Genomic DNA, 19,044 nt, shown 5'->3' with positions numbered 1-19,044 from the left:
AAGGAAAGAGGAAAGGGACACAAATATGCAAAAATGTTTGTGGCAGTCCTTTTTGTAGTAGCTAGAAACTGGAAACTGAATGGAGGCCCATCAATTGGAGAATGGCAGACTAACTTATGGTATATGAATGTTATGGAATATTATTGTTCTGTAAGAAATGACCAACAGGATGATCTCAGAGAGACCTGGAGAGACTTACATGAATTGATGCTGAGTGAAATGAGCAGAACCAGGAGATAATTATTCATGGCAAAAACAAGACTATATGAAGATCAATTCTGATGGACATGGCTCTTTTCAATAATGACATGATTCAAACCAGTTCCAATTGTTCAGTAATGCAGAGAGTCATCTATACCTAGACAGATGAGTATGAGTAATAAGTGTGGACCACAACATAGCATTTTCACTTTTTCTGTTGTTTGCTTGCATTTTTGTTTTTCTTCTCAGGTTTTTTCTTTCTTTCAAGATTCAATTTTTCTTGTGCTACAAGATAAATATATAAATGTGTACACATATATTGGATTTAGCATATATTTTAACATAGTTAGCATGTTTTGGACTATCGGCCATGTAAGGGAAAGAGGAGGGGGGAAGGAGGGGAAAATTTGGAACAGAAGTTTTTGCAGGGGTCAATGTTGAAAAATTACCCATGAATATGTTTTTTAAGATATAATAATAATAATAAAAGTTGCTCCTGCTGTTCATAAAAATTGCGCATACTACTTGGAGGGATGTCTGGTAAAGGTTATTCTTGTGATATTCTGTCCTTCATTTCTGACTTTTAATCCACCACTTAGTTTCAGATAAAAAAACTGTAAGTCATAAAAACTCAGATTTTGTAATTCTATCATTTCTATACTTCCAGAGGAGCAAGATCTTTCTGCTTATGTTCTTTTAGAATTAAGGTAACATTCATATTAAAATATTTTCCAATAAATTTCTAAAATTCTAAGAAAACTTGGCTATCTAGAACATTCACTAAAAAAAATTAATAATAGTCAAGCTTATCAAATAGCTATTGATTAAGCCCTGGACTATTACTCTCCAATCACAAACTTCATGCTCCAGCCAAATTGGGCTACTTTCTTTTTCAAAAATTATTTATTTATTAAAAACTAAAACACAAAAATGGAAAAAGAAAAAAAATTGTCCTGCACATCAAAATATGAGAGGATTCAAAATATATAACAATAAATTTCCATTTCAGGAATATGCATGGAAGGGCAGATCCAAGATGGTGAGGAGTAGACATATCTCTATCTGATCTCCTCTAAGCATTCCTCAGATCAACAACAGATTAAGCCTTTAAACTGGTTTTGGAGTGACAAGACCCACAAATATTTGGAGTACAACAAATTTCCAGAAGAAGATACTTTGGAAGAACTTCAGAAATGGACTGTTTCAATCAGGCAGGAGGAGAGGCAGATGAGCCCAGACCATAGCACTGGGAGTCCTAGATAAGGAGCTGAGGTGGGAAGCCAGGGCATTGTGGTGTCCAAGAACCTGGAAAACTAATGTGAGCATCTTAGGTTACTTTGCCGGAGTTACAAGGGAGTGGTTCAGCAGATTTGTTGGCAGAACACCCAAAGCAAATACAAAATGCAAACTGTGAGTCACTGAACCTTAGAAAAATGTGACATAACTATGCCTACCTAGCATCTTTGCAGAAACACCAGCCCCAGTTCCCTTTGCCTTAAGACCATACCTCAACATTAAAAAAAATGAGCAAAACAGCAAAAAGAACTCTGATTATTAACAGCATTTATGGATAATGAGAAGAAAGACCTCAAACCCTGAGGATCCTAAAGGCAAATCAGCTCTAGAAGAAATCTTAAAGGGTGATATGATTTGGTTCCCTTTTAACAAGGCTCTCTTGGAAGAATTCAGAAAGGGATCTTAAAAGAAAGTTAGAAGAAAAATGGAGAAAAGAAATATCTTTGCAAAAGGGTATAGAAAAGGAAAAAACAGAAATTGTCTGAAGAAAACTCATTAAAAATAGATTTGATGGGAGGGGGCAGAATCAAGATGGCAGAGAAGACACACATTTCATTCTGAGATCATCCCACAACCCTCAGACTAGTTACAAATCAAGCCTCTGAATTAGGTCTAAGCTGGCAGAACCCACAAATATTGGGAGTGTAACATTATCAACAGAAGATAATTTTGAAGATTGCCAAAAAAGGTCTGTTTCAACTGGGCACAAAAGGAGGTGTGGCAAGTGTAAGCATGCAAGACAGAGATGCCAGGAAGTGCAGTTAGCATGGAGTCTTGGGGCAGTGTGGGCCAAAGAATCTACAGGGAAGGAATCTACAGCAGTGTTGGCTACTCCACCCTATTTGCAAGTCAGTAGATCAGCAAAGAAGTTGTAAAACATTTAACAGAAATACAAAAGGTAAATAGTGTACCCCAAAATGCCAGAATTTCACAAGACCTGGCCATGCCCATCCAGCACCAGAACTGAGTCAGCATGGACTCAGTGAAGTTGCTGCTGCTTGTATAGGAAGCTTGAACAATCTCCCTTGCCCTAAAAGAAGATTTCAACTTTAAAAAATGAGTAGAAAAGCAAAAAGAACTCTGACCATATATAGTTTTTATGGTGAAAGAGAACAGATTTCAAACCCTGAAGAGACCAAAAGCAGATCATCTTCAGATGAAGCATCAAAGGGTGATAATATAAATTGGCCCCCATCACACAAGGCTGTCCTAGAAAAAATTTTAAAAGATCTTAAAAGAAAGCTAGAAGAAAAAAAGTAAATAAAGAAAATAATTCACTAAAAGTCAGAAATGAACAAATATAAATGGATGATTCAATGAGACATCAAGAATCAGTCAAGCAAAACCAAAACAAAAAAAGGAAAAAATATTAAAAAAAAAAACCCATAAAATACCTACATGGGAAAACAACTGACCTGGAAAATAGAGCTAGGAGAGACAGTCTAAGAATTAGTGGACTTCCTGAAAGCCATGATGAAAAAAGAGCCTAGACATTATTTTTTCAGGAAATCATCAAAGAGAACTGTCATGATGTCATAGAAAATGAAGGTAAAATAGCCATAGCAAGAATTCACCAAACACCCCCTATAAGAGACTCCAAATTTTTTCAATTTTTTCAGTTTCCAAGGAAAATTGTGGCTGAATTTCAGAAGTATCAGACCAAGGAGAGAATATTGCAAGCAGACAGAAAAAATTCAAATAGCAAGGTGCCACCATAAGGATTTCCCAGGACCTAGCAGCTTTCACCTTAAAGGATCAAAGGGCCTGCAATCTGATATTCTGAAAGGTAAAGGAACTGGAAATGCAGCCAAGAATGAATTACCCTGCTCAAGTGAGCATTTTCTTCCAGGGAAAAAGATGGACATTCAACGAAACAGGTGAATGCCATTTATTTCTGATGAAAAGACCAGAGCTAAATAAAAAAATCTGACTTCCAAATACAGGACTCAAGAGAAGCATAAAAAGTAAAAAAAATCCTCTTGAGAACTGTATTTCTGTTATGGATATACATAGAGAGTGCATATATAATTTGATTTTACTGTTATAATAGTAAAAAGAAACTAAAGGTGGAATAGGAATTGTATTAGAAAAAGGGGAAATTGGAGGTAAAATGAGGAAAATTACATCTCATGTAGAGGCAAAAAAAAAGCCTATTATAAGTGAGGGAAAGAAGGGAAGTGGATGAACATTATGTGAACCTTACTTTCATCAGATTTAGCTCACAGAGAGAATATTAGAGATATTTGATTTCACAGAGAGACATCTCACCTTATAGGAAAATGGGAAGAGAAAGGAGAAAAGGGAAGGGGTAGGGTAACAGAAGGAAAAACAGAAAAAATAGGGGGAAAATATAAGAAAGGGAGAGGAACTCTAAAGGGAGCCATAATTATATAATATGTTGCTTACAAGAAACACATTTAAAGTAGAGTGATACATACAGAGTGGAGGTAAAAAAGATTCTGTAGCAGAATCTATTACACTTCAGGTGAGATTAAAAAAAAAGCAGGGGTAGCCATCCTGATCTCAGATCAAGCAAAAATAAAAATTGATCTAATTAAGAGAGATAAAAAAACTACATCTTCATAAAGGGTACCAAAGATAATGAAGCAATATCAATACTAAACATATATGCTCCTAGTAATATAGAATCTAAATTCCTAAAAGAGAAGTTAAGAGAGCTGCAAAAAGAAATAGACAGCAAAACTATAATAGTGGAGATCTCAACTTTGCTGTCTCAGAACTAGAAAAATTGAACCACAAAATAGAGGAGGAAAGGTTATACTATTGGAAGAGGAAAATGGAGTTAAAACAGAGGAAATTACATCTCATGAAGAGGCAAAAAAGACTTATTGCAACTGAGAGAAGGGAGGGGATGAGCATTGTGCCAATCTTACTCTTATTAGATTTGGCTCAAAAAGAGAATATCAGGCCCAGAGTAGCCTGTTTTATTTACCCTATAAGGAAGTAGGAGGGGAAGGGGGAAAGGAAGAGAGAGGCTAATAGAAGGGAGAATAGAAGTATAAGGAAAAAGGTATATTAAAAGGGGAGAAGCTGCAAAAGGGAGGACAGGTTGAGGTAGGGAGTGATCAGTGACAAAATGCTGGAAAGGAGAGAAAAGGGGAAAGGGAAGTGAAATGTATAACTGAGTAAACAAAATGGCAGGAAATATAGCATTCATAACTTTATCTGTGAATGTGAATGGAATGAACTTTCATAAAATGAAAACAGATAGCAGACTAGATTAAAGGCCAGAATCCTACAATTTGATGTTTGCAAGAAACTCATTTAAGGCAGAGTGATGCATTTAGAGTAAAGGTAAAATGTTGAAGCAGATTCTATTATGATTCAGCTCAAGTTAAAAAAAAAAGCAGGTATAACAATACTGATCTCAGATCAAGCAAAAGCAAAAATAGATCTAATTAAAAGAGATAAGGAAGGAAACTACATCCTACTTAGTGAAGTAATATCAATACTAAACATAAATGCACCAAGTGGTGTAGCATTCAGATTCCTAGAAGAAACAAATTTTTTTTATTATAATAACTTTTTATTGACAGAACCCTTTTTATAGTGGAAAGAAACTGGAAACTGAGTGGATGCCCATCAGTTGGAGAATAGCTGAATAAATTGTGATATATTAATGTTATAGAATTATTATTGTTCTATAAAAAAATCTTATTTCTTGCCAAATTTTCTCTTTGAACTGGGGTCTTCTAAATTCAAAATAGGTAATAATGTTCCTATGTTTTTTCCACAAAGGATCTCATTGATGTGGTAATCAGAGGATTTTTTCCTATTTCTACTTTCCCCTCATACCAGGACAATTTTCTTGCATTTTTGTGTCAAAGTTGTTTTTTGGATCACAGCTTGCAGGTAGTCCAATTATTCTTATATTTTCTCTTCTTTTTTTGTTCTCCAGATCTGTTGTTTATTATAAGGTGTTTTATATTCTGTTCTATTTTTTCATTCCTTGTGATCTGTTTTGTAATTTCTTAGTTTTTCAGAGCTTCTACTGGCTTCCCCTTGGCCAATTCTTATTTCAAATAGTTATTTTCATCTTTGAGACTGTATCTTTATTTCTATTTGCTTAAATTTTTTCATAATCTTGTTTTTCTTGGTTTCTTATAAATATTTTTTTTAGTTTTTTTCCCCTCAATGTCTCTCACTTGATTTTTACATTCTTTTTTGAGTTCTGTAATTTCTCTCTGGAGAGAGTCTTTTATATTCCTCTTTAGGGTAGAAACAATTTTTACTTCAGCATCCTCCTCTGAAGATGAACCTGGGTCTTTCCTTTTCCTATAGTAAGTTTCTATGGTTGGGTTTTCTTTGCCAGTTCTTCTTCTTCTTTTTTTTTTTTTTAGAAGAAGTATTAGTCCTCTAATTGTGGGGTGGGAAATGGCCTTGACTTTACTTCAGCTCTCTTCTCTGACCTGGAATCCCATAATAAGAGATCCACACACCTGCAAGTGCCCACAACCAGCAACATCCCTGCCCCATTGATTCTGCACTCACCAGATGTGCTGGTTCTTTCTTACCCAGGGGTGCATTTCTGCAGTCCAGTCCAGAAGGTGATAATTTCTGTCTTTCTTTCTTAGGCAGTTTTCACCGAGAATGAGAAGCATAAGAAAGATAAGATGATTGTTGAAGAAAAATGCTGCAAGAACTTTTTTCAATAATTTATTATTGCAATTTAAGTATGTTATTAATCCCACCAAAACATTCAGGTCAGTTTTCATTTCCTTTTAATATAAAGCCCATTATTTTAATATTACTTCCCTCATGTTTTTTCTTATAAATCTTTCTTACCTCAGGTGTGTGTGTGTGTGTGTGTGTGTGTGTGTGTATGTGTGTGTGTGTGTGTCCTGGACAACTAACACAATCTTTTCCTCTAGAAAAAAAACCTTTCTACAAAGGAATTAATGAAACTAATCTCTCTGTTAATTTTGGACCTTGGGAAATGATAGCCCAGTTAATATTGCTCAGTACTGACTCCCTCTCATTTCTTTTATTATTTGGAAATAACTTTGTTCTACAGGGATTATGTCTTTAGATATAGAAGAAATGAGAGTAGAGGAACCTTTCCTATATGTAGGACTGTCACAATTCTTGTATCTAAAGCAGTTTTATAGGGAGCTAATTATAACATCAAAAGACAGCAAGACACAATGTACTGAATAATTGTTTTGCAAAGATATGGGTTCAAGTATTGTTTATGACACATACTAGCTGTAAGACCATAAGCAAATTATTATAACTTCTCAGTGCCCCTAATCAACTCTACAATATGATGTTGCAGATAACTTTCCAATTAATTACTGGAGGAAATTTCTATGCAATAGTAAAAATTATCATAATAGCCACAATTATAATAATTATAACTAACATTGATAGAATATTTACTATATGACCGAAACTGTGCTAAGCATTTTACAATTATTACTTCATTTAATCCTCACATAAGTCCTGAGAGATAGGTACTATTATTATCCCCATGCAAAGATTGACAAAAACAAAGGTTAAATATCTTATTAAAGGTCACACAGTAATTGAGGCTGGATTTAAACTCAGAGCTTCCTAACTGTAAATCCAACATTCTTTCCATAAGCCCACCTAGATATGAAATATCCATTTTTATACCAAAGAAATTACTGAACTAAGACTCCCCACACATACATAAATTGCTATTAAATTAATTATTTATTTCATTTCACACTCTGCAAAGCTATTGACATCTGAAAAGTATGTGTTATCCATATACTTTATAGTAGTTCCAGAAGGGAGTATTCAAATATGTGCAAGATTGTCATATAACATAAGGATTAAACTTCTTCTTAGCCTCCAAGGGCAAAAGTTTCAGAGAAGCTTCAGTTCCATGAAAAGGGAAAAAATTAATAATTAGATCTCTTCAAAAGTGGAAAGGTTTACCTTAAAATTGTAAGATTAAGTTTTACAGAATTGAAAGGGGTCTGAAAAGCCACTTTGTTTAGCCTATGCCTAGCAAAGAATCTCTTTACAGCATTCCCTGTACAGCAGTCCTCTCATCCATAAAGATGTTTAGTTAGAAGCTGCAGATCTAGATATCTTGCAGATCTAGATGCATGACCTTGAACCAGTTGCCATGGATGCTATTGAAGTAATTGTTGTTTAATTATACATAGAACTAGATGACTTTGGAAATTTTTTTCACCACTAATACTTTGAACATCGAATCAAATAATTTGATATTACAGAGAAGCCCATTTTGGCTAAATGTAAAGAATTTCCTAACAATTATAAACATTCAAAGTCAACATTTTTCTTGTTTTTTTGGTATGATTTGTTTTACAATCTGCCCAAAAGCAAGAAATATATTTTAATAGGATACCTGGTCAATTTCTTACCCCAATGTTCACAATAAACATTTGTTCAAAAAAACTTATCATGAAGATAATTTCAGATTATAAAATCAAAATCAGCAATAGAAGATAAAAAGACAGAAATCTTATGAAGAACTCAGTAGTATATTTCAAATTAAATTACCATGTGCTTTAATACTTAAAGACTTCAATAGAGAAGGTGAACATAAGGGATATTTCAATGCATTTGTGAGTTCTTCTATAGATGCAATCAAAAGAGAAGCAGCTTGGTAGTGCAATTGAGAGATTCCTGCCCTGGAGTAAGAAAGACCTGAGTTCAAATCTGGACTTAGACACAAATTGTAAGAAGCTATGCAAATCATTTAACCTCTGTTCATCTCAGATTCTTCATTTGTAAAATGACTATAATAACAGGACCTCCCTCCTAGAGCTGTCCTAAGGATACAATCCACAAGGGACAGCTAAGCAACACAGTGGATTAATGTGTTGGACTGGAGACAGGAAGACTCATCTTTTTGAGTTTCAATCTGGCCTTAGATGTTTACTAGCTCTGTGACCCTGGGCAAGTCACAGCCTTGTTTGCTTCAGTTTCCTCATCAGTAAAATATGTCAAATGACTCCAGGAGTATAAATTTGGTAACTACAGTGCCCTTGATGGCTTAAAATAAGTATGTCAAAAAATAGCTTTATTGCATGAGAAAAACAAAAATAAAAGTTGTGACACAAAGATTGGAACTAAGAAATGAAAGAGATAAAGGCTTGTAGACCACACAAAAGTTTCACAACTGAAAATAATGAATATCTCTCTCAAGTGGTGAATTAGAAGAGCCTGAAACCATCAAACATCAAATAATATCACACAAATAAAATTTATTATGTTCTAATAGACAACTGAATACTAATGCAGAAATCCCTTCTAAATAACATTGTTTGCACGATCAGATGATTAATTTGCTAATGTAGATTTTTAAAATATGTAAAAATGAAAATGAAAATAAAAACATATGGTATATCATTAAAACAAGTCTGACAAAACTTACTTAAAAGAATTGTTGATATTCTCCAAAATGGGAAAAGGATAAATGAATAGCCATTTACACTATTAATGAAGTTTACCAGGGTAAAATAATTAACATAACAAGGACACCAGAAAAGTACCTCTATTCAGTTAGCAGCATTTGTTTCTGTTTTTCAAGGAAAGAGACATGACAGTCAAGAGAAACACTAATCGATAATATAAACGTGTTTGTGAAGTCTTAGAGGGTATTCTTTGAAGATTATCAGTTAAATCAATTTTAAATAACCCACCCTGTATCAGAAACGAAGTTAACTTTATATGACAAAAATTAAGTAGTCCTCTGCCATCAAAGTTGCTTAAAATAATTAGACAAAAAATAGTTTTATAAAATGTTATTAAGAAATTTGATTAATGACAGATCAAAGACAGAATAAAGAAAGCATTCATTTGAGCTCCTCTTAACATTTCTTTCCAAACAATTTCTTTTTTTTTTAATAGCCTTTTATTTACAGGTTATATGCATGGGTGACTTTACAGCATTAACAATTGCCAAACCTCTTGTTCCAAATTTTCACCTCTTACGCCCCACCCCCTCCCCCAGATGGCAGGATGACCAGTAGATGTTAAATATATTAAAATATAAATTAGATACAAAATAAGTATACATGACCAAACTGTTATTTTGCTGTACAAAAAGAATCAGACTCTGAAATATTGTACAATTAGCTTGTGAAGGAAATAAAAAATGCAGGTGGGCATAAATATAGGGATTGGGAATTCAATGTAATGGTTTTTAGTCATCTCCCAGAGTTCTTTTTCTGGGCATAGCTGGTTCAATTCATTACTGCTCCTTTGGAAATGATTTGGTTGATCTCGTTGCTGAGGATGGCCTGGTCCATCAGAACGGGTCATCATATAGTATTGTTGTTGAAGTATATAATGATCTCCTGGTCCTGCTCATTTCACTCAGCATCAGTTCGTGTAAGTCTCTCCAGGCCTTTCTTAAATCATCCTATTGGTCATTTCTTACAGAACAATAATATTCCATAATATTCATATACCACAATTTATTCAGCCATTCTCCAATTGATGGGCATCCACTATGGTAAGATTTTAACGTTAGTTCATTCCCTTTGTTCATTCCCTTATGATTTTTCTTTCATGTTTACCTCTTTATGCTCCTTTTGGATCTTATGTTTGAAGGTCAGCTTTTCTATAATATTTTGGTCTTTTGATGATGTTTGTAAGTCAATGAAATCATAAAATAAGGAAGGGCACAAAATGTACAAAAATGTTTGTGGTGCAGGTATCTGGGGACTGAGTGAATGCCTATCAGTTGGGGAATGGCTGAGTAGATTAAGGTGTGCAAATACAATAGACTATTTTTGTTCTTTGGGAAACGATCAGCAGGATGATTTCAGAGGATCCTGGAGAGCCTTGCATGAATTGATGTAAGGTAAAGAACCAAGTGTGAAGAACATTGATCAAAGTAACAACAGGACTATGTGATGATCAGTTGTGGTGGACTTGACTGTTTCTCACAGTGAGGTGATCCAGGCCTATTCCAACAGACTTGCAATTGAGAGAGCCATCTTAATTCAGGAGGAGGACTGTGGGGACTGAGTGTGGATCACAACATAGTGTTTTTGCATTTTTTGTTGTTGCTTTCTTTTTTTCTCATTTTTTTTCCTTTTTTTGATCTGATTTTTTGATAAATGTGGAAATATGTTTAGAGAAATTGTACATGTTTAACCTTTATCAAATTGATTGTGGTCTGAGGGAGGGAGTTTTGGAAAGGGAGGGAGAGTGATTTGGGACACAGGGTTTTACAATGGTGAATGTTGAAAACTGTATTTGCATGTATTTTTTAAAAGAGGGTCCTTTTTTAAAAAAGAAAATAAAGAGTGCATCTTTTATTTTCTACACTATTGAGTCAATTGAAAAGCTAACTAACAATAAATAAAAATATCAATTGTACCCACACCTAATTCCCTATACCAAGAAAAAATCAAAATGGGCTCATGATTTAGATATAAAGAATGATATTATAAGCAAATTAGAAGAACAAAGGATAGTTTACTGTTATGGGCTAGAACAAGGATTCTTACAAGGTGTTAAATCAGTAGAATTGATGAGACAATGGTTATCTAGTTTAGCTTGGTGCTTAATAGTTCTCTAAATTCAGTATGATTGATTTAATCTTACAACAATAATCGTTTATACTCAGTGTAGAGCATATTAGCTGGGAGCCTCAGCCAGAGAGGGAGCTAGAGAAGACAAAGGACTGGACATGGGAGCTCAAGTTTTCAGAACAAAGGAGAGATATTCATTCTATCTTCGGTCAGGCTCCTGGTGGCTCTCCTGGGGGACTGAGACACAGATTCATTCATCCCATCTCACTCCCTGTGGTGGCAGGCTCTCCTCCTTATACTCTCCACTGAAACAAAGACTCCAGAAGGCCTTTAAAAAAGCTAACCAGGCCCCAGGAAAGGAGACAAGACTTTGAAAGAGATAATAAAGGATTTGGACTTTAACACCTGGCTATTCTTGTGGTGGTTACTGAACTGAAAAGAAGGCTGCCTTACAGACCTCCAGAAAACCAACTAAGAACATTATAGTTTACCTCTCAATTTTGTGAAGAAGGAAGGAATTTGTGACCAAAGAAGAACTTTAATACATTATTGAATGCAAAATGGAAAATTTTGATTATATTAAGTTGAAAAGTTTTTGTACCAAGAAAATCAATGCAAACAAAATAAAAGGGAAGCAATAAATTGGGAAAAAAATTACATTCAAGAATCCTGATGAAGTTCTCATTTCTAAAATATATAGAGAATAGACTCAAATTTATAAGGATTAAAGCCTTCTTGCAATTGTTAAATGGTTAAAGGATATTAACAGGCAAGGGTCAGATGAAGAAATTAAAACCATTACTAGTCATATGAAAAGGTGCTCTAAATCATTACTGATCAGAGAAATGAAAATTAAAACAACTCTAAAGAACTAGTACATACTTCTCAGATTGGCTAAAATGACAGGAAAAGATGATAATGAATGTTGGAAGGGACATGGGAAAACTGAAACACTAATACATTGTTGGTGGAATTGTGCACTGATTCAACCATTCTAGAGAGCAATTTGGAACTATGCCCAGAGAGCTATCATAATGTGTATGCTCTTTCATCCATCAATGTTTGTACTGGGCTTATTTCCCAAAGGGATCATAAAAGGGGAAGAGATCCACATGTGCAAAAATGTTTGTGGCATCCCATTTTGTGATGGCAAGAAACTGGAAACTAGTGAATGCCCATAAGTGGAGAATGGCTGAACAAGTTATGGAATATGAATGTTATGGAATATTAATTTTCTATAAGAAATAATCAACAGGATGATTTCAGAAATACCTGGAGAGACTTACATGAACTGATTCATGTGAAATGAGTAGAACTAGGAAATCATTATACATGGCAATACCAAGATTATATGATGATCAATTCTGATAGACATTGTTCTCATCAACAATGAGGTGACTGACCAAGTTTCAATGGTCTTATGATGAAGACAGAAGATAGTGGGAACTGAATATGGACCACAACACATTATTTTCACTCTTTTTGTTGTTGTTTGCTTGCACTTTGTTTTATTTCTCTTTTTTTTTCTTTTTTGATCTGATTTTTCTTGGGCAGCATTATATTTGTGGAAATATGTACAGAATAATTGCACATGTTTAATTTATTGAATCACTTGCCCACTGGGGGAGAGGTTGAGGAGAAAGGAAGGAAAATTAAAACACAGGTTTTTTAGTGGTGAATGTCAAAAATTATTCATGTATATATTTTGAAAATAAAATGTTCTAATTAAAAAGATATGAATTGTAAAAAATAAAATAAAATAAACATTTATTTTTCCCTTTGACATGTTATACTCAGTTTTGCTGGGTATGTTATTCTTGATTATCATTTTTTGCCTTTTCATCATTTTCCAAGCACTCCATTCATTTAATTTGGAAGCTTCTAGCTCCTTTCTGTGGCTCAATAGTATTTGAATGTTTTCTTACAAGATATTTAACATACTTTCTCCTTCACATGAGAACTCTTTAATGTGACTATAATTTTTTCTGGGAGTCTTCAGTTTGGTATATTTTTTTTACATGGGGATTAGTGGATTATTTTCATTTCTTTTTTAACTTTTGAGTCTAGCATATGGAGGAAGCTTAAAAGATAATTTCTTCAAATATAATGTCTAAACTACTTTCTCTTCTTTTTTGTTATGGCTTTCAGGTAATACTATAATTCCTAAATTATGTCCTCTCAATTTATTTTCTGAGTCAGGTATTTTTATGGTGGGATATTTCACATTTTCTTTTTTCTTTTTCATTCCTTTGAATTTCATTATTTCTTATTTTTATTAAAGCTTTTTATATTAAAAACATATGCATAGATAATTTTTCAACAATAACCCTGGCAAAACATTGTGCTACAATTTCCTCTTTTTCCCTCATCACTTCCCCTAGATGATATGCTAAACATGGTGAAATATATGCTAAATCCAGTATATGCATGTATATTAATACAAATATCTTGCTGCACAAGAAAAATCAAATCAAAAAGGAAAAAAGGAAAAAAATAAAATGCAAACAAACAATAAAAAGAGTAAAAAAAGCTATGTTGTACTCTGAGATACCACTACACACCTGTCAGATTGGTTAGAATGACAGGGAAAGATAATGCAGAACGTTGGAGGGGATTTTACAGATATGGAAACAGATACAGAGATTAAGTGATTTAGCCAGTTTTACACCTCTATCAAGTATCTGAAATCAGATAAGGATTCAGTTTTTCCTGACTTTCTAGTGTGGGATAGGAGAACATACTACACAGAATGTGACATTTACATAGAATTATAAGAAACAACAAAAAATGACATATGCAAAATTTTAAATACAGTGATGCATCCTGACCAGGATATGTTTTTTTCCTTACAGAGAAGTGAGGACAGGTGGGCAGAAATTGCCCAAAGTTGATGAGTAAATTAACTTCCTTCTCTTGCTAAAGGAACTTTGCCTATTTCTGTGTGTATTCTAATCTAGTTTACTGAAGATTAACATGCTCAGGAAAAAAAAAAAGTTCCTAGATTTTATTGGTTCATTTGCAAAGACATCGACTTCCTTCTAACTATACAGTATACAATATTGTGTATAACTATACAATAGTGTTTCTACTAAATACTGTATCTTTCTTTTCTAACCTTAATCCTAACACTAAGTTCTACTGGTGATTTTTATTTTATTTTATGATTAAATTCTGTACGATCAGATTTAAGGAAAGAATTTTATTCCTTGAGATCTATAATTGGACAAATTTAGGCAGACAATAAAATGGTGGTATTTAATAAGAGTACACAGTATGGAACAGAGAAAATGTGGAAAAATTTCATGGAGAGGTGGATCATTAAAGTGGATCTTACATTTGCACAGAAATATGCTGTTATGGCAATCACAAGTGTGTGAATGAAATCATTAAAATATACTAAACACTATTGCTGGTTTTAGAGCTATTAATTTATCTCTTATTTGTCTGATTTATCCTTATTCACTTTGATTGAAATGGAACATTGTTTATTCCATTTAAATAGACGAAACAGTATTAAGTTGAACAACAGCAACTTGAAACACCTCAAGAATAAGTTAATGAAGCACTCCAAGTGCTTTGCTTTAGGCAAATTTACCATTGTATTATTCTATACTGAAGCTATTTTACATGTTTTGTGACTCTACACGTATATAACTTATATGATAGAATTCCATATATGTATGTGCGTATATCTATCTATCTATCTATCTATATGTGTGTGTGTACATATGTTTGTGAATATTCTTCCCCTACCCCCCAAATAGTAAATTCTTTAAAGGAAATGAAAATAAAAATTTATAGAGTATGGAACAGAACAAATGCTCATCAGAGTTTCATCTGACAGTTCTCTTTTAATGCCTGTCCATAGACTGAAGATAGACTTTATTGCAATTTGCATCCCTGGCCCTATAAATGTTTTATGACCTCCCTCTATGAGCACTCACAGCCAGAAGGAGGTAATGCAAAATTGATCTGTATATTAAAACTGCTGAGCCAAACCTGTCTCTTTTTGAATTATACTGATTACATGTGAGTGATTCAACAGGCCTTTCTGAAATATTTCTGTATTGAAAAAGCTCATTAGTTAGATTTTATTCTGAGGAACCTTAACTTTCTCACCCCATCTATTTAATAAAGACACTTTATTTTCAATTTTTCTGCTGTCTTTTACTACTAATTTGAATTTTAAAATGAATGAAATGTAAATTTTGGTAATGAATGATGTCTGATATGTAAAGTGTTTATCATTTGAGATATTCATTGTTTATGAGCAATTAAGTAGGTATAATCAAATATATGGAATATTGTGGATTTAAGAAGTATCATATGTTGTGTATCTTATATTTGTAAATGATATACTATGTTTATGATCACTAGATGTTCTGTAAAAATCTAGTTATATAGCTGTAAACACTATATTGCTATGATGTTCGAGAGTTATTGTTTTTCTAATGAATGTTATTATGACATCTGCCCTTATGTTTGGAGATGAAAGGATTCTAAGATTTCCTTTTTTTCTTCTATTTAATTGACTGTTTATGTATATAGGTTATACACATGGTAACTTTAACAGGCAATAATAATAAGCACAAATCTTTGTTTGGCACAATTTTCACTCATCTGTACTCTCACTTCTATCCTAAGTAGCATGGACTGCATAGATTTAAATATACTTAAATGATAGACTTTAGATACACATAAGGTATACTGACAAAACATTATTGTTGTGTACAAAAGAATAGATGAACTTCTTCTGTACATAATTAAACTTTTGTAATGGAAATCAAAATAGGTGTTTAAATATATGGGATTGAGAATTCAATGCTAATGAGTTTTAGTATTCCGAGCTTCTTTTAATCTGGTATAGACTAGTTTCAGTTCAATTTACTGCTGCTTAAAATGATTTGGTTGATCTCTTGCATAGCAGAAGGGGTCACAAATGATCTTTCATAGGAAACTGTGATCATATCTTGTGTTGTTGTTAGTTATATGTTCATTGGTCTGCTATTTCCATCAGCATAGTTCGTGTAATTTTCTAGGCTTTTGAAATATCATTAGTTGGTATTTTTCTAGAACTAATACTATTTCCATAATTTTCATAAAATTTATGTCAGCCATTTCTCAATGATGGCTATCATTATTGTTTCAGTTTTAGTACTTATACAAAATGCTGCCAAATATTTATGATGAAGGATCCTTTTCCTTTTTATAATCTTTTGGGATATTAATCAGTTAGTACATTAGCTATGGATATCAAAGGTATTTACGATTAATTGATAACTTTTTGAGCATAGTTTCAAACTTCTCTCCAAAATGGTTGGATTCTGTGTGCAATATTACCAATATTGAATCATGTCCATGTTTTCACATGCCTCAACAATACATTATTTTTGCTGTCAGATGCTTTTTAGCGTATATCTGACAGGTGTGATAGTAGGTATGGCATTAAGAGTTTGTCTATTTGCATTTCTTTCTGGTTAATACTGCTTGCATCGTTTCATATGACTAGAAATGTTTGAATTGTCTTCATCTGAGAATTGGTCTGTTCATCAAATGTCTTGACTAGTTTGTTAATTGGAGAATGGCTTGGATTTTTTTAGCTAAATAGATGTTAATTCTCTATAGGCTTTTGAAATGAGGCCTTATTCGGAACTTTTGACGGTAAAGTAATATTTTCCAGTTTATTGCTATCCTTCTAATCTTTTGTTTTCTGTGCATTAGTTTGTTTTGTACATAAAAGCTTTCATTTGGTATAAGTCATGAATTCTTTCTATTTTGTGTAATCTAGGAATAATGAATCTTGCTAGGTTCTTGTACTTTTGGTCATAAGACTTCCTCTTCTCAAGGTTGAGTGTAAACTACCTATATTTCCTGTTATTTACTCTAATAATTTTATTTCTTATCTTAGGTCATGAATTATGTTTTGACGTTTTAATTTGGTGTTTGGATTAAGTATAGATAATAGCTATGTTTCTAGCTGATTAGTTTCAATTTTCTGGCAATTTTTATCAGAAAGTTGTTTTTATTTGCCAATCAAGTGGGAATTTTGGTTTGTAAAGATAGAGTTGCTATATTTGAAATGAGCTTTTTATCCTTGAACTTAAAATATTTTCCAGCTGATTGCTTAATTCTAATTTTGTCTGCCAATAGTTTTGGTAACTGCTGCTTATAATATAATTTTTAGATTGGTAAGTGAAAGCACATTATTTTGATTTTTCATGTAATTTTGATTCTTGCCTTTTTGATTTTCTCAGTTTGAGAGGTAAATTTTGTTGTTTATGTTTTTCTTTGGTGCGTTAGTAGAATAGTTTTTGAGATTTGATTTGTGTATGCGTATGAATAGATAAGTTAGTTTTAGTATTTGTTTATAAATAGTGTTCTCTTTCTTAAAAGTGATTTGGTGCAAATAGAGCATGGTTGATATGTTTTCTTATTTGATCAGACTTACTTTTGCTGACAATAAGTGGTCGAGTGTAATTTTGCTCAGTATAAGTTTTAGATTTGGTTGGCAGATAGATTGCTTAAATATTTTTTTTTGCTACTTTTGAAATGGAATTTCTCTTTGTAATCTGAATCTTTGGATTTTTTAGGTTGATAGTATTGGGGAAGTGAATGTGGTGCGGGTGTTATGTGGGTTGCTGTTTTATAATGCAACTTTTGCCCAAGTGTGGTATTATTTGCTAATATTGTTGCATGAATGTGGGGTTTTCTAGAGTATAGCCATGCATGTATCGTAATAAGGTGAGTTGTTGGCGTGTTTGCGTAAGGCTTCTTGTACTTTGAATTTGGATGTTCAGCTGCATTATGTGCTGTAATGTAAGCGTGTTTAAGTGGCAATATTAAATAGTAATTGGTGATATGTAGGAGCCATGTTGTTGCCGGTGCAGATGTCTTTTGGAATGTGTTGTGTTTGTCTCCATTACTATGATGCTTAGCTGAGTGGTTTTGGGGCGAGATAGATGCGTGTGATAGTTAGGAGTAAAGTCTTGTTTCTGATTTTCAATGGCGTGTTGTTTAATAGGAATGGATGTGGCTGGTTTGTAGTCAATGCTTTTTGCAAGTTCTTGTCGTGGAGGGGGATGATCATGTATTGGTTTGTAGGTGATTTGGTTATTAAATGGGCCAATTATATGATAGTTTTCTATATGAACCTAAGTCCCTGAGTTTCCTGGTATAAATCCTACTTGGATCATAGTGTATTATCTTGGAGATAATTTTTCTGTAGTCTTTTGCTGAAGTATTCATTTAGATTTTATATCAATATTCTTAGGGAGATTGGTCTATGATTTTCTTTCTCTGTGTTCAGCCTGGTTTAGGTATCAGTACCATGTTCTGTGTCATGAGAGGAATTTGGTAGGACTCTTCATTGCCTTTTTATCGAATAATTTATAGTAGCATTGGGGCCAATTGTTCTTTAAATGTTTGGTAAAATTCCATGTAAATCCTATTTGGTCCTGGGATTTTTTTTAGGGAGTTGTTTAATTGCCTGTTCTATTTCTTTTTCTGAAATGGGACTATTCAATATTATTCTTCCTCTGTTAGTTAGAAGTCTGTATTTTTGGAGGTAGTATGGCTATTTCTTAGGTTATCAAATTTATTGGCATAAAGTTGAGTAAATAATCTTATTATTTCTCTAATTTCACTTGCATTGGTGGAAAGTTTCTTTCATTTTAAGATACTAATTTCATTTTCTCTCCTTTTTCTTAATCAGATTTACCAAAGGTTAGGTTTTTCATGCTGGCTTTTTTCATAGAAACTCAACTCTTAGTTTTATTAATTAGTTTGCAATGTTTTTTACTTTCAATATTTTAATTTCTCTTTTACTTTTTAGAATTTCCAATTTAGTATTTGATTGGGGGGTTTTAATTTGGTCTTTTTGTTTTTTTAGTTTCAAGCAATTCATTAATCTTTTCTTTTCTGTTTTGTATTCAGTAAGCCTCTAAGGATATAAATTCTCTTATACCGCTTTAAGGTATTCTCAAATTTTGTTATGATGTCTCATTGTGTTATTATCTTGAGGAAATTATTAATTGTATCTATA

Source organism: Sarcophilus harrisii, chromosome 1, assembly GCF_902635505.1.
Source record: "Sarcophilus harrisii chromosome 1, mSarHar1.11, whole genome shotgun sequence".
Lineage (NCBI taxonomy): Eukaryota > Metazoa > Chordata > Mammalia > Dasyuromorphia > Dasyuridae > Sarcophilus > Sarcophilus harrisii.
This window is presented reverse-complemented; position numbering follows the sequence as displayed.